At 35.0% G+C, this 14,389-nt stretch overlaps 1 long non-coding RNA gene across 2 annotated transcripts in view; it reads right to left on the reverse strand.

Moving 5' to 3' along the window:
• Positions 1-7,903: 7,903 nt before the first annotated feature.
• LOC309840803 overlaps positions 7,904-14,389 on the reverse strand; it is a 531,584-nt gene continuing 525,098 nt past the window's right edge. For both annotated transcript variants that reach the window (XR_014298802.1, XR_014298803.1), the window contains exons 4-5: positions 13,051-13,178; positions 7,904-7,940 (exon numbers count right to left, since the gene is read on the reverse strand). This is a non-coding gene — a long non-coding RNA (uncharacterized lncRNA). The remainder of the gene's footprint in view (positions 7,941-13,050; positions 13,179-14,389) is intronic.

The raw sequence follows: 14,389 nt of genomic DNA on the forward strand, positions 1-14,389 counted from the left end.
AACCACTTTAATATGTTCCTTTAATCCCTCACAGCTCCTTGAAAAGTTGGCACTAAGACACTGTCTAGGAGGGCCAAGGTTGCATATAAGTAGAGGAGTCAGGATTTGCAACCAAAATTTTCCTGACTTTAAAGTTCATGCTGTCTACACTGTTCATATTAGGTTAAGAGAGATATATTGAGAAACTGGCAGCTTTTGTGCTTTCCATGCCTCAAAAATCATGTGGCAAAGTCAAATAGGCAAAAGACTTGCACATTATTAGAGAATTTCTATGTACATGGGATTAAAATATAGAATCATAGAATCTCTCCTTGGTTTTAACATTTAGCAACAATTTTTCATACATGTGCTATCATTTGTTCTTTGGTTTCCAAAGTTGAACACTAATTCAGGGTGCATAAAGAAAGCTCAAGTTGTCAAATAATGCATATGTGAAAAAGTAAGAGTTGTAAAGAGCCAGGTCTTTGAATGTCAGTGTTCGTTTTATAAAATGGGTACCCACATTGTTGACAATTGGGAAATGTGGAAAATAATTTATTGTCTTTGAAAATAGAATCATTTGTATTAATTCATATAATCATAAACATAACAAAAAAAAACCCTTTATGTGTTTTTCTACACCAGAGTTTGAAAAACATATTTATGTTATTTGATGATATAAGATGCATGTATCAATCAACAGAATACCATTTTTTTTAGGTTTGGTATGATATTTAAATCTGATTTCTTGGTAGCCTATATGGGACTAGCACCTCCCCTGAAGCAACAAAATTATAAAAGCAAGCCGCCTGAGATAGTTGATTTGGAGATACATAGAATTTCCTTACACTGTATGAAAGTGAATCTGAAGAAATATGTACATACAATATTGTAGTGTCTGAGATGAACTAACATTCACAATAGGAAAAATGAACACATTTATGATCTGGAATATTTTTTGCATGTATACTCTAAAGAATCTTCATTATCAATATATTTTGATTACCTAAGCTCAGGGATACCCACCTATCTACCTACTTATTTATCATATTTCCAGAGAGATATAGATGTAGATATGTATACACATATATATATAACAGTATGAATTTTGGTTCAAAATCAGAAGATACAAGAGGTCACATGGTTCTCTTTTTCACTAAATATGATTTAATTGCCCAAGAGTTCTTACTGGTGAAATATAGGGATGTCAGTTTTAGTAATTTGGGAGCTATCTACCAGCAAAGATTTAAATACGGAGGAGGCTGAAGTCTTACCCTGTTGAGGCTATCATTTGAAAGAATTGCTTCTATAACCATATCATGCTGTGTCAACTGCCAATCCTAACCATGTAGTTCTTTAAAATTCCTGCTCTCCCCAGTCTTGGGAGAAGTTAAAACTTTATCTCTGGGATGGAAGCTTCCACTTCTCTTATTCAAAGGGCTTTCTTCTCTCTCTCTTCCTCATCTGCCCCCTGCTCTCCTTGATATATAGAAATATAACAACATTCCATTATTTACTTCTCATATAAATGGACCATCCATGCTGTATAATTTTATTTTTTTCAAAGATTTTATTTATTCATTTTAGACAGAGAGCTACAGAGAGAAAGAGAGCATGAGTAGGGGCACAGGCAGAGGGAGAGGGAGAAGCAAACTCCCTGCTGAGCCAGGAGCTCAATGTGGGGCTCCATCCCAGCACCCCATGATCATGACCTGAGCCAAAGGCAAATGGTTAACCATCTGAGCCAGCCAGGTGCCCCTGTATTATTATATGTATGTATTATATGTATTATAAATAAATTAAAGTTTATTTCTCACTAACCCTGTATTAACTAAAACCCTTTAAGGCCGCTTACTCCACTTAACAGTACCACACAAGTTATGACTAAATTAGGTCAGGGTACATCTGAAGATGCAATGCTTTAAGATCTGACCTCCAAAATTTATTTTAAAATAAACTCTGTTGAAAATAAACTCTGTTTAAGCTGGCACAAAAGTTTGGCTCCAATCATTTAAAGCAGTTATTTAATCAACAGCAATGGTTTAGTTGTCTGAGTTCTTTTCGAGCTTTCTTCCCATCTCTTCCTTCCTGTTAACTCTCTGGCCAAAGAGATCAGGAGCTAAATAAGCTAGTATGATATGTTGTTATTGAAATAACTGCTTTGATACTGAATTATCCAGATAATTAATTCAGAAAACAAACTGCTTGGTGTCAGGTAGACATATCCCTTTTCAAAAATCATTCAATAGTGAATGCTGGGCATCTCAAAGACTTACAGTAGAGAAAAGGAAACATGGTTGTTAAAATAGCCTTGTACAGTTCCTATAAACAGAATTTTTTAACACACAAACTGTACAGTGAGTACAGTGTTTAAATCCACAAAGATGCTTTAAATAGAGTATTTCTGTAATGCAACATCTTGTGTTTTCATATTTCCCATCATATTCAAAAATATTCTTCAACATAAAGAAAAAGTACAATATATTTGCATAGTAGGAATTAAGAGTTGAAAACACCAGAGACTATGAAGAAACTGGAATAATGAAATACGATTTCTGATTTCTATATGTTCTAGAAGTGTTTGTACTTCTAAATCAATTAATAATAAATTACTTTCAAATTTATGATGTTTTAAAAATAAAGTGGCAATGTTTTATTTAAATGCTAGAATCACAGGGATAAAGTTATGATTATTTTCTTCTAGACATTTAGATACGAAAGTGATACATATGTTTATAGATTATTCTTTATATAGAGAGGGAAAAGACTAAGCAAAGTGTAATAAAGTAAAATAAATCTAGTAATCAGTGAAAAATTAAGTCCTTATACATCTATAAATCAGGAAAACCTATTTACTTTTAAAGACAATACCCTGCTTTCTTTAGAATCACTTATAATAATGATTAGACATTTTAATTTTTATAATTAAGCTTTCATCCATGTTATACTTTTTTTTTTAACAGGAACAAGACAGTGTTGAGGGAGAGAGAGAAGTAGTTTATGAATTGCTTCAGGCCGTATTGTCCTCATTCACAGATAAATATTTATTTTATTAGTTACTAAGCATATAACTGCAAATAAGAGTGACATAATCTCATAGAGTCAGACCTGTGCTGTTATTAAATTAAAAATGATTGTGCTTCAAAGTGTATGTAGACACAGTTTGGTTTTTTAACTAACCAATTGTTCTTCCTAGATGTCCATACTAGGAACACAAACATTTTATTTCTGCCAGTAAACTTGGCTATATATCACATCTTTCACCATGCATTATATGTGCCCTATTGTCTCTATAGTTCCATTATTCCAGGAAAGTCAGAAATTCCTTCCAAAGATAACTAGATAATGTGATAATTCAACAATATTTGGAAAGAAATATTTTATAGTTAATGAGACTTAGGTTATCTATCATCTAGTCCTAAATTTTTATTCAAAATGGTAATCTTCAGGGTCCCTGGGTGGCTCAGTTGGTTAAGCAACTGCCTTTGGCTCAGGTCATGATTCTGGAGTCCCAGAATTGAGTCCCATATCAGGCTCCCTGATCGTCAGGGAGTCTGCTCCTCCTTCTGACCCTCCCCCTTCTCAAGCTCTCTCTCTCTTTCTCTAATAAGTAAATAAAATCTTTTTAAAAAATGGTAATTCTTTTCTTACATACTTCAATAGTATGTGTTTTTTTTTTCCAGAAAGACTGTCAACTTGCAATATTTTGAAAATAGAATAGAACTGAAAATTGCTACTGTATGTTATTGCTGCATAACAAGCAAAACCAGGCAATTATGTAAAAACAAAACTAATTTTATTATGCTCATCTATCCCATGGTTCAACATTTTGGAAAAGGAACAATACAGATGGCTTATCTCTGCTTGGCAATGTCTGAGTTTTCAGCTAGAAAGACCTAAAGACTGGATATGGTCAGAGGCCTGGACTACAGTCATGTAAAGCTCCTCACTCACAGGTGTAGCGATTGGCCAGACCTCACTGAGGGCTGTCACCCAGCACACTCATTTGTGGACTTCCCATGTCATGTTTTTTTCCTCTTTAGAGACTGGTGACTGGGTTCTTAGAATGAGATTCTAGGAAGAAATTGTTTTGCCTGATAGGACTTCATCTTGTAGTATCACTCTCAACAGAGACATAGGCCTACACAGACTCAAATGGATCAGAGACCCCCTATCATAATACAAGGAAGTGTCAGTGTTAAAGTATAAGAAGAACATGGAGAATAAGATATGTTGTGGTCATTTTGGAAAATCTACCACAGAAACAACTGAAAATTAAAGACATATTTCTCGGGCGCCTGGGTGGCTCAGTGGGTTAAGCTGCTGCCTTCGGCTCAGGTCATGATCTCAGGGTCCTGGGATCGAGTCCCGAATCGGGCTCTCTGCTCAGCAGGGAGCCTGCTTCCTCCTCTCCTCTCTCTGCCTGCCTCTCTGCATACTTGTGATCTCTCTCTGTCAAATAAATAAATAAAAAATCTTTAAAAAAAAGGCATATTTCTCATTACGTGTTTTATTTACGAGCATTATGTAATGTTATATTCTTTTATAGGACTGAAATATAATAATAATATTAATGACTTTTGTAATATATATCAATATAATCTATCATAAAATAAAAACAACTATTATTTTTATATTGTGGCTATTAGAAATTCTCTAATATGTAGTGTACTTTTTAGTCGAATGTACTTTTAATGACTCATTAGCATTATCATAGGCCAATTTGGTAGATAGAATAACTTAAAGACTATGTTTTCAAATAATTGGAATGTCATATGTCAGAATAAAACAGAAAATATGCCTAAGAGTACTTACTACCATTAAATTAAGCAAGTCCATCAGACTGAGGTGGCTCTAATACATAAAACAGAAAATATGAAAATGTTTTTCATATAATAAGGTATGTGTTGTTTGAAGAAACCTTTTGTTTTGTTTTTTTTATGTTTTTTTAACTTTTTAATTTTTTTATTAGAGTTTAGTTAACATGCAATGTTACATTAGTTTCAGGTATACAGTGTAGCAGTTCAACAAGTCTATGTTATGCTATGCTCACCACAAGTGCAGCTACTTTCTGTCACCATACAATGCTATTACAATATCATTGACTATGTTTCCTATGCTGTGCCTTTTATTTCCATGACTTATTCGTTCCTTACCTAGAAGTCTGTACCTCCTACTTCCCTTCACCCATTTTGCCCATCCCCCACCTCCTTCCTTCTGGCAGCCATTGATTTGTTCTCTGTATTTATAGATCTGATTCTGCTTTTTGTTTTTTCATTCACTTAATTTTTTAGATTCCACACATAAGTGAAATCATATGGTATTTGTCTTTCTTTGATTTATTTCACTTAGCATAATACCCTCTATATCCATCCATGTTGTCACAGATGGGAAGACCTCATCCTTTTTTTACGGCTGCATAACATTCTATTATATGTATGTGTCTGGATGTGTGTGTATGTATATACAACACCACATTTTCCTTTTTGCTCTACTGATGGACACTTAGGTTGCTTCCATATCTTTAGCTACTGTAAAGCTGCAATAAACAGGGGTGTATGTATCTTCTTGAATTAGTGTTTTTGTTTTCTTTCAGTAAATATCTAGTAGTGGAATTATTGGGTGATATGGCATTTCTATTTTTAATTTTTTGAGGAACCCCCATACTGTTTTCCACAGTGGCCACACCAATTTATATCCTCACCAACCATACATAAGGGCTCCCTTTTCTCTATTTCCTTGCCAATTCTCATTATTTATTGCCTTTTTTATTTGAACCATTCTGGCAGGTATGAGGTGGTATCTCATTGTTGTTTTGATTTGCATTTCCCTGATGATCAGTGATGTTGAGCATCTTTTCATGTGTTTATTGGTTTTCTGTGTATCTTCTTTGGAAAAATATCTATTCAGGTCCTCTGCCTATTTCTTAATCAGATTGTTTGTATGCTTTTTGCTGTTGAGTTGTACAAATTCCTTATATATTTTAGATATTAGTCCCTTATCAGATATGTCATTTGCCAATGTTGTCTTCTATTCAGTGGTTTCCTTTTTTTAATTTTATTGATTGTTTCCTTCTGAGTACAAAAGCTATTTGTTTTGATGTAGTCCCAATAGTTTATTTTTGCTTTTGTTTCCCTTGCCTTAGGAGACATGTCTAGAAACATGTTGCTACAATGGATGTCAGAGAAATTACTGCCTGTGCACTCTTCTAGGATTTTTATGGTTGCAGGTCTAACATTTGGATCTTTAACCTATTTTGAGTTTATTTATGTGTTTTTATGTACTTGACCATGAGTTAAACCACTTCCTTAAATATAATAAGGGATTTCTAGATAAATATTGCAAATTGTGAACAAGGAAAACTGAACAAGATGATGAATAACATAAGATTAATGCTTATAAACTGGTTAAAATCAAGCTAGTAATTGTCAGTGAAAATTATTTTACTTTAAAAATAGATTGTATCCTTTTATCTTCAGGGCCACTAGAAGTATCCATTGTCTGTTTGGAGTGCCTTAAGTTTAGATGAGAAAATTAAATTTTCTACCTAGAAGTCATTGCTTTTCTTCTTCATCTCTGTATAAGGGAAGGAAGTGGAAAATGATGAAAACATTTTTAAGTGGCTAAAGGTCATTAAAGAACAATGTTAAGTAAAGAACATAGTTACTGTTTTATTTTTCTGTAAGGCCATTCCTACTAGATGCCCCATTTTCTGGGACAGTATAAGACATATTCTGTATAAGCACTTGTAAATGGGGATCTTACAGTGAGTTTTGGCACACTGACCCACAAACGAATTTGGCCCAGAGAATTTAAGGTAAAGAAATATCAATAAATGCTATATATAGTTGACAGTTTTCCAGTGGAAATTTTTTCCACATGAAAAATAGTTTTAAAAGCATAGTCTGACTGTCCTAGGTTGAAATTTACAGTTAAGTAACTCCTACAATTGGAAGAAATGTACTATTAATAAGCCAGAAGGCCATGACTTTGAAATACTAGAAACTTGTTTTGTTTTTTGTTTGTTTATTTTTGTGTAAGTGTTAAACCTACTCAACTCTAGATCCAACTAGAATAGTGAAACCCACAAAAAGTATAAATATGAAATATATAATTATCCTCATTCATTAATGACTGTATGTGTTTACCAAATATGTACTGACTTCCTACTAAATGTCAGGCACCATGACAGACTTAAGAAGTGCAACAGTAAAGAAAACAGGGAAGTTATTTGCTTTCATGAAGTTCCCACTGAAAAGTTCAACCGTGGAGAATCACTATGAGAAGCAATTCCTCTACAGTATTTCAAGTATTTTATCCCTTTTGTGGGCTTAGATTTTCCTATCCCACATATTTTTTATCAAAGCAGTCACTGAAAGTCACCAAGAGCAATACTGCAGATATATTGTAATAGGCTAAGAGATTCTATAAACCCCTTATTATAAGCTTTGTTTTTATTATTAAAAAAATAATGAAGTAGTTTACATGAAATGAATCAGTACCAGCAAGATAATTGTTCATCCTATGGAACAGAATTTTTAGTCAAAGAAGGTATCCATACTCTTGGAATATAAGTTACCATTATATAACTACAAATATTAAAATGTCTTGAGACCTTACTTCCTTCACTTAGGTCAGGTGTCTTTCATTCTTTAAAATTTTTGGCCTTGTTTTGTTTTGTTTTCTCTTTGAAAGAGGAAGAGCGGGAAGTTATCAGGTATATCTTAGTCATGTTTAAATTGATTGCATAGTTTCTATCAAGGATGTTCTTTGATAGAGGTTTGTTGAAAGGAAAGTAGTCCTATTTCTCCATAAGAATAAATTTCGTTTAGAGTTTGTGTCCAAAATGGGGAGGAATTACTTGAAACAATGAAGTATGGGGGGGGAGGGGAAAGGTGAATACACTTACCCTTCTTGTGCTTTAATTTTGAAGCTGCTTATTGCTGTTTTTGCCATTCTTTCTGGGGGAAAAACAACAGTGCCAGTCCTTAAATATTTAACGACTGAAAGTCATGTCCAATTAATTGATATTTCACCTTTACTGATTTCAAACACTTCTGTAGGATGTTATATGAGCAGGGTAATTACAATTTTATAATTCCCACTTTGTCTAAAAGAGCTCCAATTTACACTGAGGTTCCTAGAGTAATTACTGTGCTTCTTTTAATTCTCAAAACTGTCCTCATCTGGGCAATAAACTCCGTGGTCACTTTACTAGTGAGGGACTGGGAAAGTTTCAAACAAAAAAGATCGTAATGTAAAAAAGTTTAGTTCTATTTGCTTTTATTTGTGTATAAATTAGAAGAAATTACTGATGATCCAGAAAATAAGAGGTGGTCTCTGAATTTTAATTTTAGAGAGAATTTCCTAGAGCTTCCTGGGTGGTTCAGTCGTCTAAGCATGCAACTCTTGATTTTGGCTCAGATCTTGATCACAGGGTCACGAGATCTAGGCCCATGCTGGGCTCTGCACTGGGCATCAAGCGTGCTTAAGTTTCTCTCTCTCCCTCTCCCTCTGCACCTCCCCCACATTCACTCCTGCTCTTTCTCTCTCCTCCCCAAAAAAAGGAAAGAAAGAAAGAAAAGTGTTTCCTAAATAGAAATTTAAGATTGATGCCTCAACCTGCATAATAACTAGCTATAGCCCGTAACGGTGGGAAGAGAATAATTTGAGGCCATACTTTCAGGATTGCTAGTACCATGTGGGTCAGTCTGGTAGTATAGCTCATATACCATGTCCCCAAACACATAAAATCAAAAGTGACAGTACTGAATTTGAAAAACTTCTCATTCACAGGATGAGAGCTGGGTGACGGGATGGTAAGGTCAAAGAGCTAGGACTTGGGTTTTAATCCTTACTTGGCCCCTGATTGGAAGTGGAGATGAGTAACCTTGGAAAATCATTCATCTCCTGTGGACCTTAGTTTCATCTTCTATTAACGGAATAAGTGGACTCCATCCAGTGTTTTCAAATTCTGTCATGTGGGAGTAGAGGGAAGGATAGGTAAAATACCTAAAAGCTCTTTCTTGGAACTGTATTTCAGGAGGAATCCCTATGAAAAAGATAAATAAAAGTGGGCTACTTGGGTGTAGAGGGAAACAGAGGAACCTAGAGCACTGTCCTATTGGACTTCCTCTTACCTCTCATAGCAACTTGAGAGAACACTGAGGAACACAGCTGAAAAAAGAAAATTGGTGTTTTCTCATTGAAAATTCATAGGCACAGAGATTTCTGTCAATGCTGAGGGGTTCCACTGTGTTATCCCAGTGCTCATCAAGACCTCAGTTACCACTCGTCATTTCAGAAAACCGTGGTAAGAAACTCTGCAATGATGGGGCGCCTGGGTGGCTCAGTGGGTTAAAGCCTCTGCCTTCAGCTCAGGTCATGATCCCAGGGTCCTGGGATGGAGCCCCGCATTGGGCTCTCTGTTCAACAGGAAGCCTGCTTCCTCCTCTTTCTCTCTCTGCCTACTACTTGTGATCACTCTCTGTCAAGTAAATAAATAAAATCTTAAAAAAGAAAAAAAGAAATTCTGCAATGATTAATAATAGTGAAGCACTGAGTTTATTTAGCATTGAAAGCTCTATCTTATATAAAGTCTGTTTTTTGTGGGGTTGTTTTGTTTGTTTGTTTTGGTTTTGTTTTTTTTTGTTTGTTTGTGGTTTTTTGTTTTTTGTTTTTTGTTTTTTTGCAACTCAGAGCAACCCTGGATACCAGACAGGGAAAGCATTATTTCTGCTTTACAGATAAAGAAACTGAGCCTCAAAGATATTGAGCATGTACAAACACAGACAACTATTAAGAGATTGTTCATATTACAAGTTATTTCACCAGCAAAAATGGGCTTATTTGGAAATAACAGAGAAATGCAATTTAGAAATAACAGAGAAATGCAATTTAGCTATGACAAAACCATAGGCAAGTACAATTAAGTTGAGGAACAATTGTTTTATGGAGGAGGAGGAGGAAGTTAGGAGAAGGTGTTTTAAACAAAAAGTCCTTTGGAGAAAAGCATGGGTCCAGGGTTACAGTTTTTCATTGGCTGAGTTGCAGGTAGTCAATATCTTGTCGGAGATGCGATGTACATCTTTCCCTGTTGGGGCCTATAATTGATCATTCCTTCCTGTTGATTCTTCTGTTGGGGTCTGTAATTGACAATTTTTCCTGTAATTGATGTTGAGTGATAAGACTTTCCCTTCTATTTTCCCAGCTATATCTTAGTTTTCCCTTTATTTCACAAGATGAATGCATTTCTTGCTGCATCTCTATCAAACATACCACATGCCATAATCAAAAGAATAAAAGAATGAATATGATTGTTTGACTTATGTACCTTAAGGATTTAGAGTTAAATATCTTATTGTTTAGAAATGAGATAAGTTTCCTAAACCACATAATCAGCAACAAAGAAGAAAAATCATGGGACTTTTAAAACTTTGTCTTGTATAAAGTGTAACTTAAGGAAGAAGGTGTAGCTGATTGCTAATCTAGCAGATAAAGAGGTCATACGGAGAAGTACCTTACTGCGGAAGTCAGTACTAAGACTATACTACAAAACATAGAGTGACAAGTAATAGCCATGATGGCAGTGGTTAACCATTGTGTTACCCTTTCAAGGTTCTTGCTTCTATGGAGATAGAATTCAGCAAAAGGAATACTATCATACTCCCCTCTAAAGGGGAGCTGAATATAGAAGAAAATGGAGGCAGAAAAATACTGAAATGGAAAGAGAAACACGTTTGTGGACCTTAGGTATCAAGAGAGTCTAAATATGTTTTAGCACAAACTACTGTTTTAGTTTAGGGGAACTATATCTCCATTTTTCTAAGTTTAAATTTCCTTATTCAAAACAAGAGGATGTTGGGCTTAGTAATTTTAGTTCCCTTTTTGAACAAATATTTTCTTATTTTAGAGTCCCTATAAGTTGATGTGACTTGCTATGACTTGGGAGATCCAGGGTGGAAAACTAAGAAGTTTCACCTATACCATGGATTGACCTATTTGGAAAAATGCTTCCATTTCCTTATAAGTAATATCAGTTATCTCCGTGGCAAGATTGAGATGCATGTTCTATTTGCCAGGGAATGGTGCCCGCTCCTCATTGCACTTATGTTTGTGAGAACGTTTCTGGTGGCAAATGACAGAAAACACAACTTGAATTAATCTAATCAGTGAAGAGAAACAATTGCATTATACAATCAAAATTGTCAAAGGTACATAAGATTTGAGGTGGAAACTCAGAAGGTGTCATAAAGATATAGTCTCTACTTTTGACTCTGCTTGGCTCTATATGGCATTTATTTTCAAGTTCCACAAGGTGTTAACATGGCTGCCAAAATATTCAGCATGAGTTATTCCAGATTCAGATTCCCCAGAATCTTTCCAGTATCTCTAATACAGCTCCTGGAATTCACAGAGATTGGAGCATTTGGTTTTATGCTCTCATCCTTTAATCAGTCATTGCCTGGGGTAAGAAGTATGCTAACTTGCTAGGCTCGCGAAAGAGACAAATATTAATTCCCATGGACTTGACTGTTACTTAATTTGGCATGTTCTTCAAGATGACTTAAGTTCACAACAGCCCCCTACATAGCACTCTCCATAAATAAAGGACTTTCCTGCTTTACTTTTCTCTCTACAAGGTGATCACTACCTGATATACTCATTCTTACATATTCATTTGTTTATCTATCCCTCCTCAACTAGAAGGAGAGCTGCATGAGAGCAGTGATTTTTACCCCTGATCTAGAAAACAGCATGTCATTTGGGATGGGTTCATTAATGAATAACATGTATGATTAGTCACCTTTTATAGGTAAGGAAAGGAAACTGAGGCACTGAAATGTAAAAGTGCCCAAAATAAAGCTTCTATTAAGTTGATGAGCTGGAACTCACACCACAAAGTCTTACTTCAGAGGTCATACTCTTAGTTATAAGAGTTCTCAGGAAAACTTGTTTTTATACTATATCCACCATTTAGTACTATTCCAAATGGGGGAATGACTTGGGGACTGGACCTCAGGTTTCCACACTAACATGAGGTCCTAATATAAAGGATTATGTCATTTTAATAAAAGGACAACCTAACCTCCCTGGATATTAGTTCAAATACTAGCTTCATTTGCACATCAAAGTTTGAAGTGAATATTTAAGCCAAATCAGTATCATTAACTTTCACTTGATTGAGCTCAAACACCCCTAGGTAACTTTCTCAAACTTCTCCCATTCATAGATGACACAGCTGGGTAGAAATTAGTCTCTAAAAATACTTTCACACAACCGGCTTGTTTTCTAGTCACTGTCTGCTTATGTTATGCTCATTCCATCTGTCAATAGATGTGAGTCACACATTCGACCTTTCAGCTTCACTTGCGCACATAAATTTCTTCCAATTTCCTGTGAAACAAACACTTTTAACTCTTTAGGGTTTTGTAATATGTACACAGGTCATTCAGGGATGACTCAAATAACAAAAAGCCCCTCAACTGTGTGACAAATTTGACTTGAGCCCTTTATTCCAGGAATAGATTTTCTTTTACTGTTTCACTAGATACAGACAAAAACATACAAATAAATTTGTATATATTTCTATATACATGTAACCAAACCTTCCAGTGACTTTCCACAATGTAGGATAACTAAAATGAAAATAGTTTAAGGAAGGGACATGTACCTACTAACAAATTCCTGCTAACCTTTCCTAGGCCTATGTAGTTTTTCCTCTCACAATTCATGTCAAAGAAGACTTGAACATTCAAGTAAGAAAGCAAAGTTGATTCCCCTCTAATGCCTTCCTGGGATCATGATTATCTTATCAAATTTGTCTAATCTTTTTATTCTGAATAAACACAATAATATCTCCAAGTTTGAAATATAGGTTGGCAGGAACACATTTCAACTTTGAGAGATTTTGAGTTTAAATTATAACTAGTTCCATAATTTAACAAAACCCACAAAACTCTGTGATGGCTTTTATGACAAAAAGCATATAATAACTGAATAACAAAATAGTAAAATTGACCAAGATAGCAAAACACACACAGGGTTTTTAATCTCAAAAGCTATTCTTACCCAGGACAAAAGAGGGATAACAAGACCCTTTTTCTTCTGTTTCTTCCTTGGTTACCAACCCTAGAGTTGCTGAAAGAATTAGAGCTGTTTCTTCAAGTACTGTGGATGGGAGCTATAGCTGCAAAACTCTAGGAAAATGGAAAGGAAATTTTTTTAGTGTTGTGCCAAATATTAAACACTATTCCTCCATGCCCATTTCTGTTTTACTTTTTTTTTTTTCCTCTCCTCTCCTTTAGTTAGCAAATCCATTGGCTTCAGTTCAATTTTCTGACTTTATATACTGCATTATGGGTGCAGGTCTAGGAACATAGGGACAGAGAGTTATTCATGAGAAGGTCTATGATTATTGATAATATAATAAAAACACTTCATCTGAGACCAAAGGAGGTAGAGAAACTTTCTCTGGTCACACACTCCATACGGAGAACCCTGAGATTCTGATTCACTGATGGGTACTTATTAGATTATGTTGCGGTATCTATTTCATATCTCCGCCTGAGTTGGTAGAAGTGGGTCCTCTGAATCATCCTAGGAAAAAGTATAAGCCACAGTTTATCTTTCATATATCAGTCTCATATCTTGGTATGGTTCTCCTGAAAACTTTTGGTGTTACCTTTGTGATTAAGTCTACAATGCCGGAGGAAGGACAAAATGGTCAGGGACCTGGGAGTAGCATATAGTTAGGTGCAATGATTGCTTGAAAGACCTCTAAATATATAGAAGCATGTGGGAGATAAAGGAAATTTTAGCATACTCAAATACATGGCACCCAGGGAAGGATGGAGACATATCCCACCCCAGCTTTACTGACCTAGAAGTGAAGAGAGAGTTCCATATGGTATAATAGAACTCTGTATGAAGTTAAGGCAGATAAGGGATCCAATACTCTTCAACTGAATGGTATTACACAAATGGCTCAATTTCATCACTTATAAAATGGAAAGAATGGAGAGAAAGTTGGTAATAATAACTAGCTTGAATTATTAAGAAGATGAAATGATAGGAGATACTGTCTTATCACTGAATCCTCAAGTTTCTGGGTGCTATCAAGAAATTATTTCCTCAGTTTCTTGGGTTTGGTACATAGTGTGAGCTCTTTATAGGTTAATTGCTTTGCTCTCTAAACTTCCTTTTTGTGCCTAAGAGTAAGGGACCTTTTTCCAATGTGATTCAGACTCATTATCCTGAGAATGAGTAGATAGTGAAAACTAATCAACTTATTATTATGGGTTGCCTGAGGATAGAACATCTTAAATGAAAGGCAAATCTGGAATTCATCATTAGTTATTAATAATTATAATTATTAATATTGATAATTCATTATTATCATAAATATTAA

This window comes from Mustela nivalis, assembly GCF_964662115.1.
Source record: "Mustela nivalis genome assembly, chromosome: 9".
In the NCBI taxonomy this organism is placed as follows: Eukaryota; Metazoa; Chordata; class Mammalia; order Carnivora; family Mustelidae; genus Mustela; species Mustela nivalis.